The sequence below is a fragment of the Ranitomeya variabilis genome, chromosome 4, assembly GCF_051348905.1.
Source record: "Ranitomeya variabilis isolate aRanVar5 chromosome 4, aRanVar5.hap1, whole genome shotgun sequence".
NCBI classification, from domain to species: domain Eukaryota; kingdom Metazoa; phylum Chordata; class Amphibia; order Anura; family Dendrobatidae; genus Ranitomeya; species Ranitomeya variabilis.
The window spans coordinates 264,988,456-265,008,575 of record NC_135235.1 but is presented as its reverse complement, the minus strand read 5'-3'; the positions used below and the strand labels follow the sequence as shown (position 1 = coordinate 265,008,575).

General features: G+C 41.8%; 2 long non-coding RNA genes across 3 annotated transcripts in view; one reads left to right on the top strand and one right to left on the bottom strand.

Moving 5' to 3' along the window:
• Positions 1-1,109: 1,109 nt before the first annotated feature.
• LOC143764343 (uncharacterized) lies at positions 1,110-7,495 on the top strand. 2 transcript variants are annotated; one of them, XR_013213151.1, is made up of 4 exons: positions 1,110-1,176; positions 2,633-2,839; positions 3,081-3,147; positions 6,866-7,495. It is a non-coding gene; the product is annotated as an uncharacterized LOC143764343 (long non-coding RNA). The 2 variants fall into 2 exon arrangements; XR_013213150.1 differs by lacking the exon at positions 1,110-1,176 and having other exon boundaries at positions 2,533-2,839.
• A 3,374-nt stretch (positions 7,496-10,869) lies between these two features.
• The window catches only part of LOC143764350 (uncharacterized), a 29,494-nt gene continuing 20,243 nt past the window's right edge, over positions 10,870-20,120 (bottom strand). Inside the window, exons 2-3 of the long non-coding RNA XR_013213162.1 lie at positions 11,808-11,937; positions 10,870-11,677 (exon numbers count right to left, since the gene is read on the bottom strand). This is a non-coding gene — a long non-coding RNA (uncharacterized LOC143764350). The remainder of the gene's footprint in view (positions 11,678-11,807; positions 11,938-20,120) is intronic.

Here is a 20,120-nt window from a genome sequence, read left to right as displayed (position 1 = left end):
TGGGCAGCGGATACGTTGAAAAATTGCATCCGCTGGCCACGTCGTGCACAAATTTCACAACGTGTGTCGGTACGTCAGCCCGACGCATAGCGACGGACCCGTACCGACGCAAGTGTGAAAGAGGCCTTTATGAGCGTTGAATTTAAAAAAAACAAAAGAACACGGAAAAAAAACGGCGTGGGCTCCCGCGCAATTTTCTGCGCCAGAGGGGGAAAGCTGATGGCCGGGGGCCAATATTTGTAGTCTGCTTTGAATATCAGCCCACAGCTGTCTGCGTAGCCTTTACTGGCTATTAAACTAGGGGGACCCCCCAAAAAATGACGTGGGGTCTCCCTATATTTTATAGCCAGAAAGGCTACGCAGACAGCTGCGGGCTGACATTCATAGCCTAGAGAGGGGCCATGGATATTGCCTTCCTCCCCGGCTACAAATACCAGTCCGCAGCCGCCCCGGAAATGGCACATCTGTAAGATGCGCCAATTCCGGCACTAAGCCCCTCTCTTCCCACTCCCGTGTAGCGGTGGGATATGGGGTAATAAGGGGTTAATGTCACCTTGCTATTGTAAGGTGACATTAAGCCGGGTTAATAATATAATATCCATTATTAATCCAATAGTAAGAAAGGGTTAATAAAACACGCACACATTAGGAAAAAGTATTTTAATATTCTTCATTTCACCATACTTACCATACTTCAGCGCCTGCAAAAAATGTAAAATAATAAACAGCATACTACCTGTCCGCCGTAGTCCAATTAATAACGAGTGTCCCACGACGATCTCCCCTATAGAACAGTGACATCGGGTGATGTCACTGCTCTATAGGACCCTCAGTGACACACTAACAGGAGACAATGGCTCCTGCAGTGTATCACTGGGGTTACCTGAGTTCAAAGTTTCACTTTATGGCAATTGCTGCCTGGGAAAATTTCTCATACAGCAATGCCATAAAGTGAGACTAGGGACTTTTTTTTTACAGCGGCGGAGGAATACCTTCCTCCCGTCATTGTGTTTCTGGGGCCCCTGGAGAGCGGTTGCAACAGCTGTTGCTGCCGTTCTCCATGGGAGATCGTCGTGGGACACTCGTGGATTTCTGCGGACAGGGAGTATATTGGTTGTTTTTTTCATATTTTTTACAGGTTGACACTGGCTTCGGGGATCAAAATGACAAGTAATGGTGAGTATGTAATCTATGTTTAATGTACTGTATGTCTATATGTATGTATGTATGTATGCAGTATATATGTATGGAGTATGTACTGTATGTATGTATGTATGTAGTATGTATGTATGTATGGAGTATGTATGTAGCATGTATGGAGTATTTTTTTTTTTTTCATTTCATTTTTTCATCAGTCCCGGATGATGGGACTACTACTGTCCCATCATTGGCTAATGTGTCAATCACTGTCAGTGTAGCAGGCATCGTCCGTTGGGACTTGTAGTCCCATCAGATGATGCCTGCACACACGCACAGAGCCCCAGCACGCCGCACAGAGACCCCCCACGCCGCACAGAAACCCCCCACGCCGCACAGAGACCTCCCACGCCGCACAAAGACCCCCCCATGCCGCACAGAGACCCCCCCACGCCGCACAGAAACCCCCCGCGCCGCACAAAGACCCCCCCCATGCCGCACAGAGACCCCCCCACGCCGCATCGAGCCTGGGCAGCCCGCATAGAGCCCTGCATAGAATTAGATCCCTGGCAGGCCCTCACAGACCCCGCCCGCAGACACAGACACTCAGTCTCCGCCCACGCACCGCCCACACTCTTCCCCCCTCCGGAACAGCATATAGAAGCACAGAAAGAGCTTATTTACGTTCTGATATTTGTGTCCCATTGACTTGCATTGGTATCGGTATCGGCGATATCCGATATTTTTTTGATATTGGCCGATCAAATCTGATACCGATACTTTTGAATATCAGAAGGTATCGCTCAGCACTACTTACAATACCATTTAATTCACGCCATCCCGGTGGTGCAACCGTGTGGCCCGCATCGACCCTCCTGCAATGTGATCACAGGGTGCTAATGGTTTGCCATGGAAGCTGAGGATCGCTGCCATCTTGGTATGAAGACCATAATTAGTCCAATACTGGAGTATACACTTGGAGGATTGGAGAATACAGAACAGTGAAAGATAAAATAATATCCAGCTCACCGTGATTGCATCTCGAAGATGTCCCAAGCCCGGAAGCGCCTTGTCAGGGCATGGAAATGCAAAATGAAGAGACTCCGGCTCCACGAACTGTGGTTCTTTATTCACATAAGCAATTCGGAGAACATACAGTCAGTGACATAAATTCACACGACCCGCATCAACGCGTTTCAGGTGTCTGCGCACCCTTAATCACCGGACAACTGAAACGCGTTGATGCGGGTTATGTGAATTTGTGTCGCTGACTGTTTATGTTCTGCAAATTGCTTATGTGAATAAAGAATCACAGTTCGTGGAGCTGAAGTCTCTTCATTTTGCATTATACAGGTCATTGCCTGATCAAATCCTCACGTAGTTGAAAAAATAAAGGATGATATTAAAATGGTTAAAAAAAAAAATTCAAACACCTTCCCGGTCTGTTCACGCTTATGAATTATTGTTATGATTTGCATTTTTTTGTTTGCCTTAGAGATTAGGACTGGACGCCCAATGAACGTTTGCCAGCGATGAGCGAGCTGCTCAGAGTTCATCCACTCAGTTCACCTATGTACACATCAGAAAATCCTCTTTCTGGTTACGCCTCCTGGATTTAACATTTTAGAAACGAAAGTAAGAAAATCTTCATGAGAATTTAGTTCTGTGTGTTCCCCACCTCTCCGGCAGCAGGGGAACTCTCGTAAGTACATGAAAGACCACAGGCATTTCCTGCCCTGGTAATTTCACGTGATGAAGGAGGCAATGTCAATAGGAAGGACTTGAATTCCTTGTTTATCAGTGCTGCTGCAACCTATGATATATATATATTTTTATTGTCACCCTGTCCCCGTGCAGGGAGGTGAATTATCAACTATTATGTGCATGTATACTAATTGCGTGATGTTTTTAGCTTTCACTGTCTTCTTATTAACATATTGCAGTTTCCTGCTAAAGAAAAACAAAGACGTGATCAAGACTTGGAAACTATCATTCCACCGGAGACACGAGGTACAGTCCTTGTAGGATAATGTCCTTAGTTTACCAAGCGTCTCAAGAAATGTAAAACATAAACTGAGTTTTTCTACTTTAGGAAGTGATGGCAGATTTTTTTTTTAATCCCTTACCGACCTTAGATGTACTGGGTATGTCATAGCTAGAATGCTGTAGTAAAAAGATCACTGCACTCGTAAACTTCTAGTTGCTTATATCAAAAGTTTATTCAGATAAAAGTTCGTGATAATAGCGATAGGCGATAATTAACGTTTCGGCCAGCCCGTGGCCTTGATCACAAAATCGCTGTAACAAGCAGAGAAACAAACAAAATTACAAAAAGGGACAATTATACACATATTTACATATTTACATAGATGAATGCATGTCAAACGCTAATGGTCATGGTAGGGCATATCCATCAAATGCCAAGGACATATATCGTGTAAGGTACATGGAACTAAGAAGGACCTGAGATCAAGGGGAATGGTTCGAAGAGATACAGTGTATAGTATTGAGACGGAAAAAACAAGCGAACATACCCAAACAGAATTCATTACAGTAAGGACACTGTGTGCTCGGTGAGTCTGGTAAAGGACGCAGTTATGTAACCTGCAACGGATAATACATAGTAAAATTGTAATGAAAGAACTGTGCATCCGAAATCTGTGTTTGTAGGGATGCTAACTGGCGAATCGCCCCCTAGGACATAAGATGTCGTGTAGAGTTACTGCGGCCTGGTTAGAGCTAGGATAATATCCTTCTGAAATAAGGTGACCAAAGATAGTGCCCTGGGTCAATGTGTACAAAGTTCAGGAAGGAGCTAGGTCCATTAGAGTCCCACATAAAAAAAAATCCCCCAAAGCTATAAATACTAACCAAACTGGTATGGTCTAGGTACTCGCCAGTGCAATATGAACGTAGTTCCAGCTGGGATCAAGCCTACAGTTGTAAAGTGACCAGAGAATGTAAAAAATAAAGTAAAGTGAACACGAGGGGGTATTACGAACTATCAATATGTGGGTGCATGAAAGCCAGTACCTGTTTTGTATATTGAGTCTGGGGTGCAGATCAGGCTATGTGGTCCCCGTTTAGCTTGGTATTTCCTAGTGGGAGCAAGGGGAGACAGTGCCATCTTGAAGCAAGGCACATGGCGGTGGCGGCCGCTTCCCCTCAACTACAATCACTGTGATTGGTTGTTTAATTCTGAACAGCCAATTACAGAGTTTTCAGTGTTTCGGGCAATCAGATTGCCTGAGACACTGATGTTCAGCCTAGGATCTGTGCTGTAAGAGCACTGATAATAGTCTGGAGCATAGCAACCATGGAATCACCAAGGGTAGCTCTGATTGGTGCGATCGATGATGAGATCGATCGCACCAATCAGAGAGCACAGCGCGATCTGATCCCACAGTGACCACTCTGAACTTCCTCATTCCAGCTTGGGGACGTTACAGAGCAGTCACTGTGGTGATCTGATGCAATGTGCTGGGAAAAGAAGAAATAAAGAGTTCCTGATCCCTCCCTGATCCTTGCCTTATCTTTCCTAATCCACCCCAATCACCCTCTTCCCCTCGTCCTCCTTTCCCCTATCTTGCCCCCTCTTCCTCCCTTCCCACCCCCCGTTCTGCCACTGAGCGCTGATCAGTACTTGATTGCTCGATTTTTGGCAGTTTTTTTCTTTTTTGTGCATCCTGCAACCACCGAGCGTTGATAATTGATGCAAATCACTGATCAATGTCCATGCTCAATGTTTTCCAGGATTTTTTTTGTCCCTGTCCATCTCCCCCACCTTTTTACCACTTCGTGTGTGCATCCTGCAGCAGCCAAGCCGCTGATCAGATGTAATCACTGATTTAGCACCATGCTCGCTTTTGGCAAGGAATTCTTCTTTACTGTGTAACATTTTTATCCCCTTTTTGCACCACATCCACGTGTGCGTCCCACAATCATCAAGTGCTGGTCGGTGACGAACATAATTGACATACCTTCGGTTGTTTTTTTTTATTTTTTGTGAAAAAAGAATTGAGTAAAAAATCATTTACATTAGTTGATAGGATTAAATTAGGGACTGAATTGAGTCAGTGCCCGAGCGAAAAGAAAAATCATCTGTGCGTCCATCCTACAGCCATAAAGAGCGAAAAGCCACACTGATCACTGATCGATCTCCAGTTTTTTTTTGTGTGAAGAGTGTAAAAACAAAAATTGACTTTTATCAATGATCAACCTTCCGTTGTTGTTGTTGTTTTTTTTTTTTTTAAAGAGAAATAAAAAATAATTTAGATTAGGGACAGTAAAAAAAACAATATACCTTAGTAATCATCGTCTACTACTGTATTTTTTTTACTGAATTGTGTTAGGGTTAGCGTCGGTATGGAAATAAGAATCACATCAGTGTATCCGTAAAGAGCGGATCAAAAACACATCACTGACCGATCTCCTGCTGTTTTTTTTTTTTTTTTTTTGATTAGTTGATAGGATTACATTTTTTTCTCTTCTAAATAATAAAAAAAAATTTACATCAAGTACTTACACTTACATCTGAATAAAATTTAGTACACATACAAACATCGCAAATGTGAAAAAAATGTCCTCCCACGCATTTTTATTGCCCACCTTCCTTTATTTTTCAGACTCATCCTCTTCCTCAAGTAATACAGAACTGCCACGTAGATGCCCCAGGACAAAAAATGAACCAGCGCCCACTGTTACTGACCCTGTATAGACCTCACCCCTTGAAAACTATGAGCCAAAGGTTCCTGATTTTGAAGCGCAATTAGGAATCCAATTTGACACCACCAGCCTCACAGAAATAGCCTTTTTCAAAGTTTATTTTTCTGAGGATTTTGTAAACCTCATGGTGGCTGAGACAAACTTGTAATCCCATCATAATTTTCTAATTGGACTCCTGTAGACGCAGTAGAAATTAAAACGTTTTGGGGCCTGGTCTTTCACATATTGTTAATGAAGAAGCCAGACCTTCGGCAATATTGGACTGTTGAAGTTTTGAATAACACTCCACTGTTCCACATGGCCATGACCCGTAAACGTTTTGAGGTCATCCCCAAATTTTTTCAGTGCAATGATAATGCGTGGTGTCCTCCCTAGGATTACCCCAACTTTGACAAACTTTTCAAAGTTCGGACGGTCATTGATCACTTTAGCACCAAGTTTGTTGAGGTGTATGTGCCTACTGACCTACTCGATTTTGTTACAGAGGATCCTGCTTCTTCACTTAAGTGAATCTCCTGCTCCTGTTTTGCTCTACTACTTCTGCTCTACCTCTCCAGTGGTTGTCCAGTCTTTACAGCCTCTGAGATTCCAATCAGACCATCTTGTTGCACCCACATCTTCAGTCCCTTCTGAATACCACCTGCTCTTCTTGACCGAAGGCTTTGAGAATCTACTTCCCAGATGAGATATACACCCATATAGTTACACACAGTTACACCCATACTCTTGACATACAGAGAACCTTGTCATATGTAGTCTACTCATCTCTATCTCTTTGTGCCAGAGGTAATTGCCCCAAATAGCTTCCCTTGCATCTCTGATGCTATTAAGTGTTTAAATAATGCAATTATAATATAACTAATTTATTTTGCCTACAAGTAATGTAAGGTTGCACTTGATGACCTTGACCTAGAAATCGGTCTGCCAATGCCTTTAAATGTGTAGTTTTAGACAAAAACAGTAGCTTTACAATATGAGCCTAATAAATATATATATTTTTTAGGGAATGGCTTATGCATATGATGAAGATTTTTGGGAAGCAGAGACCCTACCTAACTTCCGTGAATTCAGACTTAACAGCAATGATATCCCAAGAAACGGAATGATTTATAAGATGTATCATGGCACCACATTGGAGGCAGCCTTGCAGATTATTCAGAATGGTTTTAAGAGGTCACGTAATGGCATGTTAGGTCCAGGAGTCTATGTCAGCAGAGATATAGAGAAAGCCGCTCGGTATCCTTTGGAAGATCGATGGAATCAGGTCATCTTGAGGCTGAGGGTGAATGTGGGTAGAGTAAAGATGATAGAGTACCAAAACCATCCACTGCAGAAACGCTGGCATGAGAAAGGGTATGATACTGCATGGGTGCCTGAGTACTCTGGCATGGTGAGCAGCGGATTAGAAGAAGATTGTATTTGGAACCCAAAAAGGATCAAAGTTGTCGGAATTTCTCGATCCCCACCATTTTCTGTGCACAAATTTCTGCAGAGGTTTCTTTCAATGTATACAGATGATGATGAGTAAACTCTCAGTGCTCAAATATTCAATTATCCACTATGTCTGTCAGTGACTATGCATATAATACTCAATTACACTCATCAAAAAGATCAATAAAGCTCATTAGTAATCTCTGTGTCTTCATAAATCATGGTGGCATCGTCATAAATAGTATTGTTACCCTTATAGAGGACCTATAACTTCCTGGGAAACTTCAAAAACTCAACAAACAAAATATAAAAATTTTCTCAGATATACTTGATATTGAATAGTAAAATACTTCCTCTCAAATGTGGTAAGTAAAGGGGTTGTCCAAGAATAAACAATGTATGACCTACCTTTGGAAAAGGTCATAGATATGAAATTGGTGGGGGTCTGACAACCAGCACTACTGTCAATCAGATGAAATCTGCTCCAGCATTTAAAGGATATAAGCAATGTATGGCACGGACCACAGCAGCCCAGTACATTGCTTAATGGCTACTGCTGGTTGTTGCAGCATATCTTCTGAAGTCGGGCTCTCTGCTGTTTAACTATTTTGACAGCTTTGTAAGACTTCCTGCATCTGAGCTACTTCTGTGCGTCCAGACTGTGGACAGTGTGTACATACCTAGGGAAATCTATGCTGAAGTTTCACTTCATTAATTTAATTCTGGATGGGTTTTTTATGTTGTAATGTAACAAGGAGTTTGTTATATTATGAAGCATTAAGAAGAGGAGGAATCTAGAGAAAGCAGCCATAAAGGTAAGTTATGTCTTCACTGTAGATGCTGAGAGCCATGTGTGTATGTAGTGAGAAATTCATATTATCCCTTTAAAACTAAGCTATCCTCTAGTTAATTAAATATTTACAAACAGCTATGATATCCTCAAGCCAATAAACCATTTAGAAGCAGATATGTCCTCCTCTAGTTAAAGGCGTTGGCCACATTCTCCTATTAGTACAGTTTTCAGCACTTCAGCCATAAAATTGCTGCAGATGGAGAAGCATATGACCAGACCAGTCAATTAGCTTCCTCTAATTCTAAAACCCCTCACATGGGAAAGATGTTTTTCTATTGAAGGCTGATGAGCTGGTCTGGTCACATACTCCTCTATCAGCAGCAATTTTAATTATTTTGCTTGACGACCCCTTTAATGATTACATTTTAGTTATAAATATCTCCCATTAGTCCATCTTCATATTTTCTTAATTTTTTTAATTGTTCATTATGTTTTATTGTTCTTTTATTTAACAGAGAAAGAATATAATAATGTTTTCAGCTGAATATATACAGCAAAAAAGGGAGCTTGTGCAAGGACAAAATTATTCAGACTAATAATTAAAATAATAAACTTATTTAAGTGCAATTGATAAAAATAAAAAAAAATTTACAGATAAATTCGGAAGTACAGACACGGATTAAAATTAGTGGGTGAGCACCTGTGAGTACCCCATTAATACAAGGTATAATGTATAAATCACAGATAAATATACTTGCGTTTCTTTGTATTGAAACCTTTACATAGGTTGATGTTTATATCTTTTTGAACGTTGATTCATATTTACTTTTATTCTATATTAATCTGCGATTTCAATATCAAGAAAAGCGCATTTAATGAATGCTTTGTCAGGGGTCACAAGCAATTGTGAAACGTGCGTCGGTTGTTTGATGGGTAAGCTTAGCACAACAGCCAATCCACATTTGTTTTCCTTTACCTCCCTGTGGGCTACACTAGCTTTTCTTGGTATTGAAACCTTCACATCGGTATATTATTAATATTTTTTGTATACTGATTCATACTTACTTTTACCCCATATTGACCTGTGATTTATACATTATACTTTTATTAATGGGGTATCCACGGGTGCTCTTCCACTAATTTTAATCCTTGTCATTACTGCTGGATTTACAGTGGGGCAAAAAAGTATTTAGTCAGTCAGCAATAGTGCAAGTTCCACCACTTAAAAAGATGAGAGGCGTCTGTAATTTACATCATAGGTAGACCTCAACTATGGGAGACAAACTGAGAAAAAAAAAATCCAGAAAATCACATTGTCTGTTTTTTTATCATTTTATTTGCATATTATGGTGGAAAATAAGTATTTGGTCAGAAACAAAATTTCATCTCAATACTTTGTAAAATATCCTTTGTTGGCAATGACAGAGGTCAAACGTTTTCTGTAAGTCTTCACAAGGTTGCCACACACTGTTGTTGGTATGTTGGCCCATTCCTCCATGCAGATCTCCTCTAGAGCAGTGATGTTTTTGGCTTTTTGCTTGGCAACACGGACTTTCAACTCCCTCCAAAGGTTTTCTATAGGGTTGAGATCTGGAGACTGGCTAGGCCACTCCAGGACCTTGAAATGCTTCTTACGAAGCCACTCCTTCGTTGCCCTGGCGGTGTGCTTTGGATCATTGTCATGTTGAAAGACCCAGCCACGTTTCATCTTCAATGCCCTTGCTGATGGAAGGAGGTTTGCACTCAAAATCTCACGTTACATGGCCCCATTTATTCTTTCATGTACCCGGATCAGTCGTCCTGGCCCCTTTGCAGAGAAACAGCCCCAAAGCATGATGTTTCCACCACCATGCTTTACAGTAGGTATGGTGTTTGATGGATGCAACTCAGTATTCTTTTTCCTCCAAACACGACAAGTTGTGTTTCTACCAAACAGTTCCAGTTTGGTTTCATCAGACCATAGGACATTCTCCCAAAACTCCTCTGGATCATCCAAATGCTCTCTAGCAAACTTCAGACGGGCCCGGACATGTACTGGCTTAAGCAGTGGGACACGTCTGGCACTGCAGGATCTGAGTCCATGGTGGCGTAGTGTGTTACTTATGGTAGGCCTTGTTACATTGGTCCCAGCTCTCTGCAGTTCATTCACTAGGTCCCCCCGCGTGGTTCTGGGATTTTTGCTCACCGTTCTTGTGATCATTCTGACCCCACGGGGTGGGATTTTGCGTGGAGCCCCAGATCGAGGGAGATTATCAGTGGTCTTGAATGTCTTCCATTTTCTAATTATTGCTCCCACTGTTGATTTCTTCACTCCAAGCTGGTTGGCTATTGCAGATTCAGTCTTCCCAGCCTGGTGCAGGGCTACAATTTTGTTTCTGGTGTCCTTTGACAGCTCTTTGGTCTTCACCATAGTGGAGTTTGGAGTCAGACTGTTTGAGGGTGTGCACAGGTGTCTTTTTATACTGATAACAAGTTTAAACAGGTGCCATTACTACAGGTAATGAGTGGAGGAAAGAGGAGACTCTTAAAGAAGAAGTTACAGGTCTGTGAGAGCCAGAAATCTTGATTGTTTGTTTCTGACCAAATACTTATTTTCCAGCATAATATGCAAATAAAATGATAAAAAAACAGACAATGTGATTTTCTGGATTTTTTTTTCTCAGTTTGTCTCCCATAGTTGAGGTCTACCTATGATGTAAATTACAGACGCCTCTCATCTTTTTAAGTGGTGGAACTTGCACTATTGCTGACTGACTAAATACTTTTTTGCCCCACTGTATCTGTACATTGCTGTTTTTATCAATTGTACTTATTAAAGTTTATTATACTTTAATTATTGGTATCGCTGTGATATTTGACTTGTTGGTTGTAGTTCTCCTGGTAGGCACGTGTGTAATGGTAGCTGACATCTTCATAAAATAAAATGTGTTGTACTGTCACGTCAGTGCAGGGAGATGCCCAGCAAGCGGGACAAAGGGAGAGGGGGAAAGGGAGGGCTCTGGTGATTGAGAGAGGGGGAGATGGATACCTCTCAACACTCCTATAAATTTGAAATCCTGCTCTCCCTATCGCCCTAGATGGGTCCTTCCCCCCGTGCGGCGTCACATGTCTAAGCCCTGGCTGACCCTGGGAGTGGCTCTGGCTAATGAGATTAACAGCAAGATGCTGGTCTTACTACTACAACAAAACAACACAGGGAAGGAGACAAGCAAGAGAAACGCACAGCCAAATAGAACTCCATGGCTTCAATGAAAGACACAACAGCTTCTTCAGGAACGTCTTTCTCCAGAGAAGTCAGGGTCAGGATAGAAACTCTATTGCTGGCAAAAGAGGAAGCCAAAAGTAGGTTTAAATAATGAAGGGGTGTGATCCTATTGAGAAGAACCTGAGCCAAAAGTGAAGTGGAATCTCAGCAGATTTAAACCAGGAACTCTTAACCCCTTCCATACCATAAGAAACAATAAACCGGCACCACTCATGTGAATGGCCGTGTAGACTCCAAAGAAGACCTGTGATCAGTCAATCTCTGTGATGTTCTGATCCCAGACCCACAACAGGTCCCAGCAGGGTGCAGCACATTCGTGACAGATCCTGGAAGAAGAAACAACCATGCAGAATAAACATGAACACAAAAATATTATTAAATCACTATGTGATTCAGGAGATTAATCAGCCACGAAAAGATCCCCCTTTATATAAAAGGAATTATATTTATACATACAGTATATTTTAGATCCCGATGGTGACTGGCCGATCTCCTGACTCCATGCGGCTTCACAGATGACAGAATTCCTGTTGAGGTCTCACATTTTCCTCTAAGCAGAGTGATCTAGAGATCAGGGCGGTACGTGCTGATAACAGATTGAGACTACGTGATATGTAGCAGGCTTTAGCGGAATCCTCATAAAAATAAACTTCTACACCTTGAGATTATGAGTTGAGAATATTATTACAAAGGGAGTTTCAGTACAAGGGTTACAGGAAATACATGAATAATTTACAGCAGGGGAATCCCTTTCCTATTGTTTGTGAATCTACAGTCTGCTATTACTTTCTGTTATCATTATCTGCATTAGCACAGCTCCTGGCTGTAAAATGATTTAACCCCTTCAGATGGATTTACATCGTGGGACTGACGGAACGACGGAAGGTATGGGATATTGTTGATTTTTTATTTTACCTTTTTTACAGGACGAGGGTCATCAGGTGGATTACGAGTATAATAAAATATTAAAACACCCTGTGTCTTTATTTCATTACAATACTTTCAAATAATGTGTGTGTGTGTTTTATTAACCATTTCGTATGATTGGATTAATAATGGATAGGTGTCATAATTGACGCCTCTCCATTATTAATCTGGCTTAATGTCACCTTACAATAGCAAGGTGACATTAACCATTCATTACCCCATATCCCACCACTACACGGGAGTGGGAAGAGAGTGGCCAAGTGCCAGAATAGGCGCATCTTCCAGATGTGCCTTTTCTGGGGTGGCTGGGGGCAGATGTTTTTAGCCAGGGGGGGGCCAATAACCATGGACCCTCTCTAGGCTATTAATATCTGCCCTCAGTCACTGGCTTTACCACTCTGGTGGAGAAAATTGCGCGGGAGCCCACGCCAATTTTTTCAGCGATTTAACCCTTTATTTTAGCAGATACAGCGCCCAAATTTTGCACATACACACTACTAACATTTGTAGTGTGGAATATGCAAAAAAAAAAAGGGATATGAGATGGTTTACTGTATGTAAACCATGTCTCATATCCTGTCGGGTTTGTGAAGGAGAAATGAAAAGCCGGCAACTGAATTACCGGCTTTTATGATATCTAGCGCTGTATGAAATATAAATATATATACACTCACCGGCCACTTTATTAGGTACACCATGCTAGTAACGTGTTGGACCCCCTTTTGCCTTCAGAACTGCCTCAATTCTTCGTGGCATAGATTCAACAAGGTGCTGGAAGCATTCCTCAGAGATTTTGGTCCATATTGACATGATGGCATCACACAGTTGCCGCAGATTTGTCGGCTGCACATCCCAAAGATGCTCCATACAAGGCAGGATGGATCCATGCTTTCATGTTGTTTACGCCAAATTCTGACCCTACCATCCGAATGTCGCAGCAGAAATCGAGACTCATCAGACCAAGCAACGTTTTTCCAATCTTCTACTGTCCAATTTCGATGAGCTTGTACAAATTGTAGCCTCAGTTTCCTGTTCTTAGCTGAAACCCGGTGGTACCCGGTGTGGTCTTCTGCTGCTGTAGCCCATCTGCCTCAAAGTTCGACGCACTGTGCGTTCAGAGATGCTCTTAGGCCTACCTTGGTTGTAACGGGTGGCGATTTGAGTCACTGTTGCCTTTCTATCAGCTCGAACCAGTCTGCCCATTCTCCTCTGACCTCTGGCATCAACAAGGCATTTCCGCCCACAGAACTGCCGCTCACTGGATTTTTTTTCTTTTTCGGACCATTCTCTGTAAACCCTAGAGATGGTTGTGCGTGAAAATCCCAGTAGATCAGCAGTTTCTGAAATACTCAGACCAGCCCTTCTGGCACCAACAACCATGCCACGTTCAAAGGCACTCAAATCACCTTTCTTCCCCATACTGATGCTCGGTTTGAACTGCAGGAGATTGTCTTGACCATGTCTACATGCCTAAATGCACTGAGTTGCCGCCATGTGATTGGCTGATTAGAAATTAAGTGTTAACAAGAAGTTGGACAGGTGTACCTAATAAAGTGGCCGGTGAGTGTATATGTGTCTCACTGACATATATATATATATATATATACCTATTCTATGTGTACACATTTATTCATTCTATTCTATTCTGTCAGTGTGATTTTACTGTACACCGTAATGAATTACCGGCTTTTCTAGAGAACACCGCTGCGTATTTCTCGCAAGTCACACGCATGGTCCCTGTGTAATCCGTATTTTTCTCGCCCCCATAGACTTTCATTGGCGATTTTTTTTGCGCAATACGGTGACAAACGCAGCATGCTGCGATTTTTCTACGGCCGTACAAGACAGTATAATACAGATCTGTAAAATACGGCAGATAGGAGCTGGGCCATAGAGAATCATTGTACCGTATGCAATCTGTATTTTCTGCACCTCTCATACATCCGTAAAAATCGCTAGTGTGACGCCGGCCTTAATCTGAGCAACTGTGTCCTTTTTTTTAACATTTGAAATGTATTGCCCCTAATCATTTTGCTCCCATTTTGCAGTTTTGATCTTGATTTTTCTTTGCCTAGTTATACGATGCGTGTTACATTATGGTGGTGAGAATATCATTTCCGTGGGTCACGTTATATATGAGATATAGTTCAGCCTGACTAATTACAGATAATGAACCTTAATGCTTTTTTGTAATAGGTTTGGGATCTGATTGCAGATTTTTCATTGCATTTTCTGTAGATGATTATCAGGTGGCGGTAATAGCACTTAGAGAGAGGCTTTTAAGCAGTTTATTACTTTAGTGAGATTAGAGGTCTACATATAATGTTCACTATTTTTGCATTATCCCAATCATGTGTCATCTCCAAGTCCCTGACAGTCTTGCAGAACAGAAAAGCAGTGCACAGATAACCACAGAAAACCCCATACTATTGTTTCCTAGTCTCTGATCATAGACCCGTCTTCTACTTTTGCCACAGTAATCTCTTGCTCCTCATACAGTCTCCCAGGCACTGGCAGATTTTTGCCCGTCTAAAGCTACTTTCACACTTCCGTCTTTTTGCCTCCGTCGCAATCCGTCGTTATGGCAAAAAAACGGATCCTGCAAATGTGCCCGCAGGATCCGTTTTTTTGCCATACACTTTAATGGATGACGGATTGCGACGGATGGCCACACGTCGCATCCGTCGTGCGACAGATGCGTCGTGTTTTAGCGGTCCGTTGTGACAAAAAAAGTTCAATGTAACTTTTTTTGTCCGTCGGATCTGCCATTTCCGGAACTCCGCCCCCTCCTCCCCGCTCATCACAATGGGCAGCGGATGCGTTGTAAAACTGCATCCGCTGCCCACATTGTGCTAAATTTAGCACAACGTCCGTCGGTACGTTGGGCCGACGGTTTGCGACGGCCCCGTACCGACGGAAGTGTGAAAGTAGCCTAAGAACTTGAAATACTTCTCCAACCAAAAATTTAGGCCCCGATTCATCTAAGTATTTTCACCAAATTTCTGATCTAAAACACTTTGAGAAGTTGTGAAACTTTTGCACTAATCAAACTTGCACAAAAACCTTATGATTTTTGGCCTGTGACTCCTGGGCAGATCCAACAAAGTTTTTAGTGCCCTCACAACAAATTATTCAAAACTTCATTTTTTTTTCAAAAATTCTGCAGTTCCTTAACAGAGTAACTTTGGGGTCCTCCTTGTGCGCTCATGGCTTTCCAGGCTCTTCCAACCAATCTTCTCCAGTTTTGAAACCTTTAAAGGCAACCTAAAGACCCTCTCTTTCATTAAAGTCTCCAACCTGCAATAACCCTACAACCCTCCACTTGAGGGTATGTGCACACGTCAGGATTTCTTGCAGAAATTTTCCTGACAAAAACCGGACATTTCTGCCAGAAATCCGCATGAGTTTTTTTCGTGGGTTTTCATGCATTTTTTTACGCGTTTTTGTGCGTTTTTTGTGCGTTTTTTTCCAAATGCATAGAATTGCGGGAAAAACGCGGAAAATCCGCAAAATTAATGAACATGCTGCTTTTTTTACCGAGATGCGTTTTTTTCGCGAAAAAAAAACGCACCATGTGCACAAAACATGCAGAATGCATTCTAAATGATAGGATGCATAATGCATGCGTTTTTAATGAGTTTTTATAGCGTTTTTATCGCGGAAAAAAAAAAAAAAAACCTGAACGTGTGCACATAGCCTTACAACATCAGCAGTTCCTACTCTCACCTTCCGTCTTCTTCCCTTTTAGATTGTAAGCTCTTATGGACATGGACATCCCTTATTGTGTCAGTTTGTCACCTATTTAATTATGTTTGTTGTACATGTTTTCTATCTATGTTATGTATTCTTTTATTTATTATGTTGTGTCCTGTAAACTCTGATTTCCATATGTGCAGCGACCTGAAATTAATGCTACTTTAACAATAAAAAGGATGTGTATTCACCTGCAAGGTGTCTCCCAGCCAATATCTTGGAGACATCTTGTATAAAAGGCAACATCCCCTAATGGGAGTTGCCTGAGCAACCCCTATAGATCAGTTTGGAGGTTGGTGTGTATGCAACTGTACAGTATGTTGCCAAGTTCCCCAGGGCTACTCTGTTGGTTTCCCATATCCTGTGCTCCCGTTAGTCTGCCTTAGTTAGTCATTGTTTCCTATGACCGCTTCGGCAGTGTCCGAATCCCGAAACCGTGTCTGCGGTACCTGTACCCCATTTCCTCATCAGCAGCACCTGTCTGCCACCCTGGGGGCTGAATACCCAGGCCAGAACTGTGAAATTATCCTTGTGGCCATTAAGTCTGCACCGTGTGAACCTGTCCCTGTGGCTGTTCTGTCTGCACACGGGGAACCAGTCCCAATGGCGATCCTGTGCGTACAGTGAGAACTTGTCCCAAGTGGCCGTCCTGTCAGAATTTGTTCTGGGGCAGATACTAACAGCTAATGAGTGTGCGGTGGGCAGAGAGAGGGTGGTACAGGGGGAGAATAATAATAGCCAATGAGTGTACAGTGAGCAGGGAGAGGATGAAATAATGAGAGCCAATGAGTGTGCAGTGGGCAGGCAGAGGACACTGAGGCCAAAGCCCAGTTTGCTGCTAGGCCTTGAGAGCCGAATGTAAACAAATTGGGTGCAGGGAATGAAGTGAAATTCAGGAGTAACGAAAGGTAGAAACAAAAAACAAAATGTACAGGGGTGTTGTATATTACAATACAGCACAGATTAGTGGAAAGAAATGGATTTCAGTGTTGGACAACCTCTTTAACCCCTTTCTGACATTAGACGTACTATCCCGTCGAGGTGGGGTGGGCCCGTATGACCACCGACGGGATAGTACGTCATATGCGATCGGCCGCGCTCACGGGGGAGCGCGGCCGGGTGTCAGCTGACTATCTCAGCTGACATCCGGCACTATGTGCCAGGAGAGGTCACGGACTGCTCCCGGCACATTAACCCCTGGCACATTGCGATCAAACATGATTGCAGTGTTCCGGCGGTATAGGGAAGCATCGCGCAGGGAGGGGGCTCCCTGCATGCTTCCCTGAGACCCCAAGAGCAAAGTGATATGATCGCGTTGCTCCGAGGGTCTCTTACCTCCTCCTCCCTGCAGCAGGCCCGGATCCAAAATGGACACAGTGCACAGCAAAGTGTCAGATCAGCGATCTTACACTATAACATGATGCCCCCCCCTGGGGCAATGTTATAGTGTAAAAATAAAAATATTCACCTGTGTAAAAAAAAAATAAAAAAAAAATCCCCCCCCCCAAAAAATATATTGTTCCTATAAATACATTTCTTTATCTAAATAAAAAAACAAACAATAAAAGTACACATATGTAGTATCGCCGCGTCCGTAATGACCCGACCTATAAAACTGTCTCACTAGTTAACCCCTTCAGTGAACACCGTAAAAAAAAAAAACCACGAGGCAAAAAACAACGCTTTATTATCATACCGCCAAACAAAAAGTGGAATAACACGCGATCAAAAAAATGGATATAAATAACCATGGTACCGCTGAAAACGTCTTGTCCCTCAAAAAACGAGCCGCCATACAGCATCATCAACGAAAAAATTAAAAAGTTATAGTCCTCAGACTAAAGCGATGCAAAAATAATTATTTTTTATATAAAATAGTTTTTATCGTATAAAAGCGCCAGACATAAAAAAAAGATATAAATGAGGTATTGCTGTAATCGTAGATAAGTTCCTTGCGGGGTCTAGTTTCCAATATGGGGTCACTTGTGGGGGGTTTCTACTGTTTAGGTACATTAGGGGCTCTGCAAACGCAATGTGACGCCTGCAGACCAATCCACCTAAGTCTGCATTCCAAATGACGCTCCTTCCCTTCCGAGCTCTGCCATGCGCTCAAACGGTGGTTCCCCCCACATATGGGGTATCAGCGTACTCAGGACAAATTGGACAACAACTTTTGGGGTCCAATTTCAACTTTTACCCTTGGAAAAATACAAAACTGGGGGCTAAAAAATAATTTTTTGGGAAAAAAAAAAGAATTTTTATTTTCACGGCTCTGCGTTATAAACTGTAGTGAAACACTTGGGGGTTCAAAGCTCTCACAACACATCTAGATGAGTTCCTTAGGCGTCTACTTTCCAAAAAGGTGTCACTTGTGGTGTCACTTTTGGGGTCCAATTTCTTCTCTTACCGTTGGGAAAATAAAAAATTGGGGGCGAAAAGATCATTTTTGTGAAAAAATATGATTTTTTATTTTTACGGCTCTGCATTATAAACTTCTGTGAATCACTTAATGGGTCAAAGTGCTCACCACACATCTAGATAAGTTCCTTAGGGGGTCTACTTTCCAAAATGGTGTCACTTGTGGGGGGTTTCAATGTTTAGGCACATCAGTGACTCTCCAAACGCAACATGGCGTCCCATCTCAATTCCAGTCAATTTTGCATTGAAAAGTCAAATGGCGCTCCTTCGCTTCCGAGCTCTGCCATGCGCCCAAACAGTGGTTTACCTCCACATATGGGTATCGGCGTACTCAGGACAAATTGTACAACAGCTTTTGGGGTCCATGTTCTCCTGTTACCCTTGGTAAAATAAAACAAATTGGAGCTGAAGTAAATTTTTTGTGAAAAAAAGTTAAATGTTCATTTTTATTTAAACATTCCAAAAATTCCTGTGAAACACCTGAAGGGTTAATAAACTTATTGAATGTGGTTTTGAGCACCTTTAGGGGTGCAGTTTTTAGAATGGTGTCACACTTGGTTATTTTCTATCATATAGACCCCTCAAAATGACTTCAAATGAGATGTGGTCCCTAAATAAAAAATGTGTTGTAAAAATGAGAAATTGCTGGTCAACTTTTAACCCTTATAACTCCCTAACAAAAAAAAAATTTGGTTCCAAAATTGTGCTCATGTAAAGTAGACATGTGGGAAATGTTACTTATTAAGTATTTTGTGTGACATATCTCTGTGATTTAATTGCATAAAATTCAAAGTTGGAAAATTGCGAAATTTTCAAAACTTTCAAACAATTTCCATTTTTTTCACAAATAAACGCAGGTAATATCAAAGAAATTTTACCACTATCATGAAGTACAGTATGTCACGAGAAAACAGTGTCAGAATTACCGGGATCCGTTGAAGCGTTCCAGAGTTATAAACTCTGACAGTGGTCAGAATTGTAAAAATTGGCCTGGTCATTAACGTGCAAACCACCCTTGGGGGTAAAGGGGTTAAAGTCCTCATTACCCCCATTTCCCACCCAGCAGGAGCATTGTTGTGCGGGCCAATGTTATTCAGGGTACCCTGATCTCAACTCTTTTGAACACCTGTAGGATGAACTAATAAACAAGTTGGGAACTAAAGTTAGACCTTCTCTCCTGCTGTCAGTATCTGACCTCATAACTACTTGTTTGACTGATTGAGCAACGAATTGCCACAAACACACACCAAAATGTCATAAAAAGCCTTCCCAGAAGAGTGGACACGAGTAAAGCCACAATAAGGGGCCAATCGATAACTCCACCCATGGTTTTCAAATAGGATGTCCAACAACTGATGAAGGATTAATGCTCAGGTGTTCATGTACTTAGGCCAAATATTGCATATCAAACACTGATTTTATTACATCTTAAGTTGCTGTATGTCTTTTTTTATGAAAAAAAAGTCTATGAGAACATTTACATACAGTGTTTTGATTTGTTAGTTTTCCTGTAGGTTTGTTTTGTTATCCATTTTTTCATTATAGACCTTCAAAAATGGCTGAAAAGCACCATATAAATAGGTAAGCAACTTTTACATGTTTTGAAGTGCAGTATAAAAAATTTGAGTAAAGTTGGATAGTTTCATTTGAGGAGATTAGGTGCAGCCATAT